General features: G+C 37.9%; 1 long non-coding RNA gene across 1 annotated transcript; it reads right to left on the bottom strand.

Moving 5' to 3' along the window:
* Positions 1-2,866: 2,866 nt before the first annotated feature.
* Positions 2,867-4,369, bottom strand: LOC109209888. The gene is made up of 2 exons (XR_002065456.1): positions 4,209-4,369; positions 2,867-3,181 (listed from the first exon to the last, which is right to left on the bottom strand). It is a non-coding gene; the product is annotated as an uncharacterized LOC109209888 (long non-coding RNA).
* Between the last annotated feature and the right edge of the window lie 6,963 nt (positions 4,370-11,332).

Raw genomic sequence — 11,332 nt, 5'->3', positions numbered from 1 at the left:
GGAGGGGGGGGAGGGGGGAAGGGTTTAGGTTGAATACTTGAGGATCGATGTAGGAGTTTTGTTCTAAAAAGGAATATTTTCAGGATAAAATAGTAAAAATCTTGGTCAAACTTAAAGTGCTTATACGCTAAAAATTCATAAGCTGGGGGTGACCGGCTTATGACTTTTGGCTTATTTTTGACTTATAAACACTTGGCTTATAAGCACTTTTAACTTTACCAAACACGTAGATAAGCCGAAAAGTACTTGTAAGCTAGTTTGACTAGCTTATAAGCTTAGCCAAACACCCTCTATATATGGCCAATGTAATTTTGTAATGATATAAGTTGTACATAAATGAATTCTCGTAATAGATGCAAGAGTGAAAGGATAAGACCAATGCATAAAGGGTGTGTTTGGTATGAATGTTTTCCAATTTTTCCATGTTTGGTTGGCTTAAATATTTTGAAAAATATTTTTTTTATGAACTCATTTTCTTCCAATTGGAGGAAAATATTTTCCTTATCAAGAGAAGGAAAAATATTTTTCAAAACTCCTTCTCAACCTTCCCTATCCTCACCAACCCACCCCACCCCCTCTCTCCAAAAAAGATTTTTTTTTTTTTCAAACTTCAGTTTTTCCGTTACCACCCAACCTACTACCCCTCCACCCCACCCCACCCCACCCACACCCCCTCTCGCATAAAAATATTTTTTTAAACCTTATTTTTTATTGCAATTTTAAATTTCTGTTTTTTCGTTTTATGAGTTTGGAGGTTTATGTGTTTCGAAGTTTACGGGTTAGAAATTCTGCGATTTCGAAAGTTTAGCGGTTCGAAAGTTTATGAAATATGTGGGTTCGGAAGGTTGTTGGTTTGAAAGTTTATGGCTTCATGTTTATTATATCTAAATTATTTATGAATACTCTTGAGAAGTCAATTTCCTTAATTTGCGTAACAAACACCGGAAAATGAATTTTCCATGAAAAACATTTTCCGTTATACCAAACACACCCAAAGTTATTAACATTCAGCTTTGGCACTTTGGATTGTTTTATATGAGTTCACAGTAACATACTCACTACGAATAATTGTCCTCACTACAATACAATTGAAGATGTTAAATCATATCTTTTTCCAGTGTCCCAAAACCTAGGGGTGTTCATTGGTCGGTACGGTACGGTATTTAGATATTTCGATTCGGTATTTTCGGTATTCGGTATCTTAAAATCCTATACCAATACCGTACCTAATTAAATTCGGTATGGTTCGGTTTTTCTCCTTTCGGTTTCGGTTTATTCGGTTCGGTAACTTCGGTTTATTCGGTTTGAATACTAACTAGTGCATAGAGTCATACACTCTAATATTCTTAATTAAAGTACTCAAAAATACAAAACTGAAAATGTTTGTTGACAAAAATTTTGTCCAAAACTAGCAAATATCGACCCAAATAGAGAAAATTATACATAAAAGAATATTTGATCATTAGAAATGTCTTGTTACTTGTTTAGAGTTAATTAATGAACTTTGAGAATAAAGGAAAGTAAAGTTTTAGATTTTTTATATTTATGTTATAATTGATAATATGTGTTTTGTGTAATATAATATATATTTCGGTACGGTATCGGTATTTCGGTATTTTATCTTAAAATACCAAATACCATACCTAATACCAATTTTTTTAAAAACTTAAACCAAATACCAAAATACCGTATACCAAATACCAAAATTTTTGGTTTCGGTACGGTAATTCGGTATTTACCAAATTATGCCCAGCCCTACCAAAACCTCTCCCTATGGAATGTACTCAATATTATGTCGCAAAAAAAAAAAAAAAACCAGAAATCAAAAAGAAAGAAGAGAACTTGGGCCATCTTTCCCAAGAGAGGTCGCCTTCTCTCAGGCCAGCAGTCTTCTACTTCTAGTCGACTTCTGCTTTTGTCCATTGCCTATGGTCTTTGGTAAGTAGTCTATAGTTCACTTTCGTCTATGGCCTGCGGTCTAGAGGGAAGTTGTGAGCATTACGTTCATGCATAACTTCCATACCAAGGTAAGGGTGTGTTTGGTACGAAGGAAGGAAAATGAGTGATTTTATCACTTATTTTTCTTTGTTTGATTGGTAAATGAATTTTTTTTTTTTTTTTTTTTGTATATTCTAGTGTTGGTTAGATATTTTTAGAAAAATAATTTTTGATGCTACTCTCCTCAACCCTCTTCCCCAAAATTCCCATGTTTCCTGTACTCCAAACCCCCCTCCCCCCCTCCCGCACGACTCTATTTTCTTCAAGAATTTAATTATTCTTTTTAAAATTCGCGCAAACCCATAGGAACTAATGTGTTACTTTGCTTTTTTACACAAGAACAACGTTGAAATTTGTGCTCGATAACTAAAAAGAAAATACTGTATTTTGTTGAAAAAGAAAATATTATTTCTACAACATGAAAAGAAATTACTCATTTTGTTGAATGAAAGAAAATACTCAGTTTGTTGAAATGAAATAAAATAATTTTTCTATATCATGATAGAAAGTACTCGTTTTGTTAAAATAAAAAAAAATATTTTTTCTACATTAGGAAAAGAAAATACTTAGTTTGTTGAAATGAAAGAAAATACTTTTACTACATGAATTAATATACTCATTTTATTGAAATAAAAAAAAAAGTACTCTATCTACAATAGTTCTATTTAGGGTAGGTGGTGGGCGAAATTGGGGGGTGGGGTAGGGGTAGGGTGTCACGACCCAATTTAGGATCATGACCGGCGCTTAGGAGCAAGTTCCCCTAGGTAAGCCTCATTGATATTTTACAGAAAAAACGGACAGAGTTTTCCCTACTTCTTGGACTATCAGAAAATAATTCCTGTCGCAAAATCAACAACAAACATCCTAATATCAATCCAACCAACAATAACTTTTTCCATTAACCAAAATAAGTCTCAACCATTATAATCCACCCACTAACAGCCACAAATACTAATTTATCTCCAAATTCGATAAGAAAGTGCAATACTCATTATAAGTCTATGATAATAAAGGATACTCATGACACTAAAAGAATGACCATGGAGCGACCTTATGAGTTAATAAGAAAAGACGATAACAAACAAAAAAACTCTTCGCCCACGCGAACAAGTGCAGGCTCACCAGGAACTATCAACTCGTATACTCTAATTAACGAAATCCTCGCTCGCGTCAACTGCTATCTCTGTAAAAAAAAAAAATAGCGGGGAGTGAGTCGCTAGCGGGGACTAGTCAGAAAACATGCTTGTATGATAACATTCAAAAGTATCATAAAAATGAGATGCCCTCTAAAAAACAGTAAATATAATTAGTTTATTAATGTAATTCCTGTAATAGAAATCAATTAACCAATCGGTAATAAATTGAGTAAACAATGTCTCATAGCAAATCTTTATGTTTGGGAGGTTTTCAAGAAAGGATCATGTAATCTGTATCACTGTGTATACCCCTCCGTAAAAGGAGCCAAATATAACTGTAGGTCCCTATTCGAGGGAAAACTGTAACTGTATGCTAGTTCTACCTTCCCACTAGCGAGGACTATAACTGTAATCGGTAATCTGTAAATACAAGGTGCACCATGCCTAACGAACCCGTCGTGAAATACCAACACAATCGGTCCATCCCTGTCACCTTTAATTAATTTTTCTGTTTTCATTACTTTAAAATATGACCATTGATTCTCTGCTACGCAATTTCGTAGTACTTAATTGGATAGAAATTATAGTTCTCTGTTTATTCTTATATTTTTATTTGATTCTTTTTCTCATGTAGTATTATACAAGTATTGCTAGCCTATACATTAGAGTTCTTGGTATAAACTAATAGAATATATTCGTTTCCAATCTTCACAGAAAATCTATGATTGTGCTAAATAAAAAGAATACCTGAAGTTTCTTGTTTCCTTCCATTACAGTGAAATACCAACTAAATCTTAATGTATTAGTTTATCTCAAATTTTTATAGAGATCACTATATATACCCATTTAATTAAAAATAATACTACTACACTGATTCTTTTTATTTTTTATTTTTTGTACATATCATTCTTTTCTACTCTAAGCAATGAGCCAAAATCAGAAAAAGAAAAAAAAAATCAATGATATTTTTTTATAATAATTTTTATAGCTATTAAATCTTTATTTTTTAAAACCTAATAAAAATTGCATAGACAAAAGAAGCAACTCAAACAAAATTGTAGAAAGAAAGTGAACCTTTTTAACCAAAGAAGATGTTGGCTAGAAGGATTATGAGCACCAAGAGTAGAACCTTCTTCTTCTTCTATGTTCCTTGTAAAGGTTTTTTTTTTTTTTTGAATTTCACCAAATCCCCTTTTCTCTATTTGTTGCTGCGTAACCCTTTCTCTAACTCCCGTTTCTTCTTTTTCCTTTTTACAAGGTGGGTGTCGCCGTTTCGGCCCTTTTAGCATCTTCCCTTTTCTTTTTCTTTTTTTGGTTTTTTTATTAGTTTTTGTCAATTACTTAAATACCCTTATTTTTAAATGTGAGGTATTACATTCTTCCCACCTTATGAAATTCGGTCCCCGAATTTCACTCAAATACATACCTGTATACCGAATTAAATCTTCCACTTCCAAGTAGCTTCTTCAATGGTATGATTTATGCATAAAACTTTCACGACCATAATTTTTGTTGACCGTAACTTTCTTACTTATCTGTCAACAATAGCTACCGGCTCCTCTCCGTAGGATAAGTTCCATTTAAGTTTATAATCGGTACTTCAAGCATATGAGAGGAGTTTTGACATATACTTTCTTAGGATATAAATATGAACACTTGAGTAATGAAAGACAACTCAGGAGGAAGTGCCAAATGATATACCACAGCTCCTACTTGGTCAAGTATGTCGTACGACCCTATAAACCTCGGGCTCAACTTACCTTCTTTTTAAAAAAAAATCAAATTTTGCATTTCATAGGAAAAAGTCGTAGGTGACACCCCATCTCCAATTGTGAAAACTATGTCCCTTGACTATTGTCTATTTTGAGCTGCGAGCCATTTAATCACTAGACCTTGTCAATAGCTTCTTGTACCAAGTCAAGTCCTAATAAGCTAGTCTCACCAGCTTCAAACCATCCGATAGGAGAACAACATCTCTTACCATATAACGTTTCGTATGGTGCCATCTGAATGTCGGACTGAAAGTTATTATTGTAGGAAAATTCAGCTAAAGATAGATAGGCATCCCAACAACTTCCAAACTCAAGAATGCAATATCTCCACATATCCTCCAAGATCTGTATAGCACATTTAGACTTTGCATTTGCGTCCGATAAAACCTAGTACTAAGATCACTCGGGTACCCAACGTTTCTTGAAAAGGTTTTCAAATCGTGAAGTGAATGTGATCCTGTCACGACCCTAAACCCAGACCCGGTCGTGATGGCGCCTCTCGTGAAGACAAGGTCAGCCGACACAAACCCCAAGTTTAATTAACAGATGTAATGATTCATAATCAAGTCATTAATAATGATAATCCCAAAACAAAGTGAAAATATATCAACTGCGGAAACAAAACACAACCCGACATCGGGGTGTCACCAGTCATGAGCATCTAAAATCCGTCTAAGAGTATGAAAAGACAACATAGTCTATTACGAAACTAGGACAAATGAAATAAAAGTAAAAGAGAAACACTGGGCTGCGAACGCCGAGCAACTACCTAGTGAACTCCAAACAGCCTGCTGGAAGCAAATCAACCCTCGCTAGCGTGACCTGAGACTGCTGAATCTGCACACAGAGGTGCAAGGAGTAATGTGAGTACGCCAACTCAGTAAGTAATAAAAGTAAAGGCAGCTGAGCGATAAGAAAATACGTAAATACACAGCAAAACGCTACAGCGAGGCAGTATAAAACTAGCACAATGCAGTAAATAGTAAAAACTCATAAAAACCCCTTAATTCAGTAAAAACCATTTTTTTAAAACATCTTTCAGCAGTTCAAATGAGTGAATGGAAACCAGTATAAAATATAGAAGACAACAAACAGCCCCTCGGGCAAAAATACCAATAGAACCAGCCCCTCGGGCTATCTCACAATCACTCGTATCAGCCACTCGGGCAACAACGTGGAACAACATCAGCCCCTAGGGCTATATCACATCACAAACTGGGTACCCGCGCTTACTGGGGGTGTACAGAATGCGGGAGGGGCGCCTTACGGCCCAAGCGCAATAATAAGCCATCTCGTGGCATAATCAACAGGCTCTCGGCCTCATATAAATCACAATCCACCTCGTGGCATAATAAATCTGGCCCTTGGCCTCTCATATATCACAATCGGTACCACATGCTTGTCACGCCCCGAACTATGGCCTGGGCGTAACACGGCACTCGGTGCCTGACTGCATGCGACCGAGCGAACCAACTGTATGGCTGGATCAGCATGTGGTATAACTATGAGCTAGAGGTAAATGTAAACCATGATAGTCTGCTAAAAAGTCTGACTGAAATATCATAGATGCGGAAAAATACTGAAAGGTCTGCAAGTATAAACAAGTAGCTAACAAGGCTAACACATGAAAGCCTTCTAATATCTGACTGACTGGGTTATAGTCTACGAAGCCTCTAAAGAATACTGAAAACGCCAACTGTTTACCGGGACAAGGTCCCCGGTATACCTTATTAATTGAAATACTATAATGACTAAAACAAAAGAGAGACAAGGCCCCGAAAGACTGGGGCTCACCAATAGCTGATACGAGATGTCCTAGCAAGCTGAATCATCGACCTGTAAATCGTTACCTGCATCGCGAGATACAGGCCCTGGGCAAAAGGGGCGTCAGTACATTTGAATTGTACTGGTATGTAAAATAGCTGAACAAAAGAACTGTAAATACTGAAATTGAAATTGAACTGCTAGCTGATAAACTGATAAATGAACAAGGAAGTAAGGATGTGAATACTCCCTCTTCTGAATGATGAACNTTACTATCGAATATGTTGATTTATTGACTGCTTCCACTCATCTTTATATTGACCTCTGTTGGAAAGTTGAATAAATATTTTAAAATAACTTTTACTTAAACTGGGGTTTACGAGATGTTCAGAAATTAATTATGGATTTGGCATTGGTTATTTCCACTGAGATCTTCAAGTTATGAAGCGCTTATGATTACTGTTTTGCTCGAGGGACTGTTTTACGGACTATGCTTTGCCCGAGGGGCCGATTATTGCTTTAATCTCTATTAATATTTTAAATGGTATTAAACCCCTACTGAAACTGCTGGAAGCATTTAAAAAGAAAAATGATTTTTACTAAAAGCTGGATTTTAAAAGGGAAGGGTGACTCGTATTATGATTTGAAAGCCTGTTGTATTTATTGAGCCTAACGCGAATGTGGATTCATTGTTTCCTACTGCTCAGTCTTTATTTACTCTTATTACTTACTTGGTTGGAGTACTAACATTACTACCTGCACCTCGTGTGCAGATGCAGGTAATTATTCCCCCGGTAGCGGGTTTTGGCTGATTGGAGGCAGAGCTATAGGAGTTTAGCGAGGTGACTGCCAGCGTTCGCAGCACCGCTTCTCTCTCTGTTGTTCATTATTCCTGTTTAGTGTATTTTTTTTAGACCTTGTATTTGTATTTACACTCTTATAGATGCTCGTGACTTGTGACACCCCGATTAGGCTGTGTTGGGTTGTACTTCCGCTAATTAATATCATTAATTCATATTTAAACTGCTAATGAACTGTTCAACTATTTTTAAAAGGATGGATTGGGTTTGGTTGGCTGGCCTTTTCCCCACGAGAGGCGCCATCATGACCGGGCCTGGGTTTGGGTCGTGACAAGTTGGTATCAGAGCCTAGGTTACTAGGTGTCACGAGTCATGAGCAGGTTTAGTAGAGTCTCGCGGATCGGTACGGAGACGTCTGTATTTATCCTCGAGAGGCTGCACAACCTTTAGGAAAACTTCACATTCTTGAATTCTTATCGTGCGTCCTTGATTCAGCTTGAGATGTAACTCTTGAAACTCCTTCCACGCGTTCGCATGCGCGCATGAGCGCTCAGTATCAGATGTGCCTTGATGGCTTGTGATCCCCCAATCTAGGTGCGAGATGTGATCTCTGTGAGCTGATGCTGGGCCAGTCTGAAAGACTTGAGGGCGGATCTTTGCTTATGGCTTGAGCGCCGAGGTGCTGACTGTATGAGCAAGTATTTTGAACCTATATGTTCGGTATTGTTCCTATTAGTGGAAGTGACGGCTGGATAGTTATGTGACGAGTATGTTAGTACTGCGAGATGTATCTAAGTGACTGCATACAGTTTATGACGGTGGAAGGTATACAGAAATGTTAACCAAAGGTAAAGCAGGCGGGTTATCTCCTGTGAAGAGCTCTGGGGTTGTGTGACCCTTATGTGATTGTTAGAAGATCTCATGTGCAAGTGAAATGTAAGTGCAAAAATTTGAAAGTTTGGATCGCTTAAGAGAGTGGGCTTAACCGTTGTGAGATTCGCCGAAGATTTAAAGTACTAGATGATTTATGTTTACACAAGCTTACAAAGGATTTGAGTTTAATCTCACTATGGTATTGTGGCATCAATAGAGTATAAGTGTTATGAGTTATTGAGTGTATTCTGATCTATGGCTACGAGCCAAGTGGGGGAGTTTGCTATTGATTAGCTGATTGCTTGGTTATGTGCTGTGTCGGTTCCGATTTGAGGCGTGTGGTGAATCAGCTCTGGATGCGGAGATTGAGCCCGAGGATGCCTCGAGTAAAGGAAATTTTGACTAAGGAAAGGTTATGTGCTGCAGTGTCAAAAGTGCCAATGAGGCGCTGGTTGTTTGGTTCGTTTGATCAGGCTAATTGCAGTTTAAATAGAGTAAATGACTCTAGAGAATGGTTCTAATGTGTTTAAGATTCTACATGTAACAATTGGGTATCTTAAAGTTGTATGGGTGATTAGAAACTGTTGTTTTCATGGGAAGAGGTCAAGACTTGTGGTATTTCTATGTGAATTATGGGATTCTATGTATTAGTATCAGGAAGGTAAAGGTAACGGACTTAGATTCGCAGGAAGTTCTTCAGAGTAAAGAAATTTGGAATGTGGTGTTTCTGGGAATATTGAGAGAGTATTCAACGGCTTATGGGTCTTAGGCAGTGTGGTCTTATGCTTGGGTCTCGTGTGGTGAGCCTGGGTTGAGGAATTGTAGTGCTACAGCAAGAGGGGATATCAAGTTGAAAATGAATCAGAAGGAAATCTAGATAGATGGAGTAGCTTGATAGTAGACCGAATCGGTATGGAAAGGACATGATTAATTCTTTGTATGTGTTCGAGGTAATGAGTTCTTACAGGTATTTTTGCAGCACCGCTCTTGAGTTTTGATGGCTTGCTTAGCTTGATCTAGTTAGAAGGATTCAGTTCTGGCAGTTAATTTGTGCAAACGGAATTGGGGGACTTCTTGTTGACTTCTACCGTGGTTGGGGAGGTGCATTTTCTACAGATGTGAGAGGCATGGGATGTGTAATAATTTTTCTTCTAGATGGGATCAATGGAAGTTCTTGGCTAGATGAGTTACAGTTCAGTTCTGAAAGGAAGGTCATAAATTCTTAGACAGCACGGCAGTTTCAGATGATTAGGTAAATGATATTACTAAATAGGTGTCTCGATAAGGGTATAAACTTCATAAAAAGGGCAATGTGGTTGAATTAAGGATACTTTATTGGTATTGTGGCACTCTCTTATTGGATCGACTGTCCATATTCAAGTTGGCTTGGTAGCACAGAAGAATTATAGGAGTATCCCTCATGGAATGATCGAGTATCGGATGTGTGTTAGATGTTCGGGCAGTGTAGTTGGGATCAGATATGGCGATTCGTGTGCTCTATGGATTGGGAGACTGAGAGTTTTCGTGATTAGATGGCTTTGTGGTTGTGGACCGTGAGAAAATAGCTAAGGTTGGTCAGATTTGTTTACTCCGAACTGCTGTTGTTGAGAGATGTGCCATTCGATTGTTGTTGAGCTTATTCGTGATATGTGAGTTACCCTCCTGTGTTACGAGGAGTTGAGATTTGGTGGTTATATGCACAAATGGTGCGGTTTCAGTTGGGCTTTATAGCGGGATTTGAATGAGACGGGTATTTGGGTGTTGCATGATTTGTTGCACATTGGGTATGTTCTTTCGGGTTGGTGTGGCATTGCGTCATTTGCTTCTCCATGGTTATGGTGATTCACTTTTGGGTGCTAGGCATCAAATTGGCTTGGTTGATGGTTTTGGGCATAGTGACTTGAGGTGTTTCATGTAGAGCAGTGTTTGGATAGGATCGCGCATTGTAGCGAAGCTACGTGGAGATATGACCTTTTGGGTTAGATTCATGTGTTCTATTTCTATGATGTGAGACAGGTTCTCAGCCTTGTGTTGTGATGGTACTGGTGAGCTTGTGGTACAGCTCTCTCATTTGAGTCCTTTTCATGGTTTGAGTACGTTCAGATCGTTACTTATTAGTGCGAGGACTGCACGAGTTGTGTCTTTAGATTGTATTGGTGTGTCATGTCACCAGAGTAGTTGTGTTGAAATTAGATGAGATTGTTGGGATCTAGAATGAATACAAACCGATTCGGTTTCAGCGTGTTGGAGGGATATATTGATGTTCGGCTCAGAAATTTGCTATGGTATTGCCAGAGGAGAAGCGGCTTCATGAATGGTTGATCTGAGAAATGGTTATGGTTTATTGCGTGTTTCATTGATCGTTGGCAGTATATGAAAGTGTTGGAGTGAGACATAGTTGATAAGAGCTTTTCTATCGGTATTTGGGTGTTGTGTACAGTTGTTGTGAATAGAAGTTATTGCTACGAGCGTTAAAGTTATGTGGTTTATCATGTAATTGCACCTGAGGTTGCAGGTATGGGTTATTACAGCTGGTTCGGACTTGTTTAGAGTATAGATGTGAGGTTTTGATCGTATTGATGATTTCGGTAGTGGAAATGTGGTTCTATAGTTTATGGACTAGGATGGATTGTGAAATTTCAGTTATATTGTGTTATCGAACCTATATGAGATAAGGGGACGTGGGATCACCCCCGGGTATATGCATGGTAAGGTTATTCAGCTATTGGTTGGCTTTTAAAACAACTTTGAGTACGTTCAAGGACGAACGTGTGTTTAAGTGGGGGAGGATGTAACGACCCGACCGGTCGTTTTGAGCTTTTGCACTTTGATCGCCAGTTCTCGGGCATGACTTGCCCCGTGTAAAGCATTATGACTGATGTAGATCGTTGGTTTTGGGTTTTCAGGAAAATCGGGATGAATTTGAAAGAACAATCTCAGTTGAAAGGTTTGAATTTGAAAGGTTTGGCCAAGAGTTGACTTATTTGTA

This window comes from Nicotiana attenuata, unplaced genomic scaffold, assembly GCF_001879085.1.
Source record: "Nicotiana attenuata strain UT unplaced genomic scaffold, NIATTr2, whole genome shotgun sequence".
NCBI classification, from domain to species: Eukaryota; Viridiplantae; Streptophyta; class Magnoliopsida; order Solanales; family Solanaceae; genus Nicotiana; species Nicotiana attenuata.
Note: the sequence above shows the minus strand (reverse complement) of the source record. Positions and strands in the feature narration are given on the sequence as shown.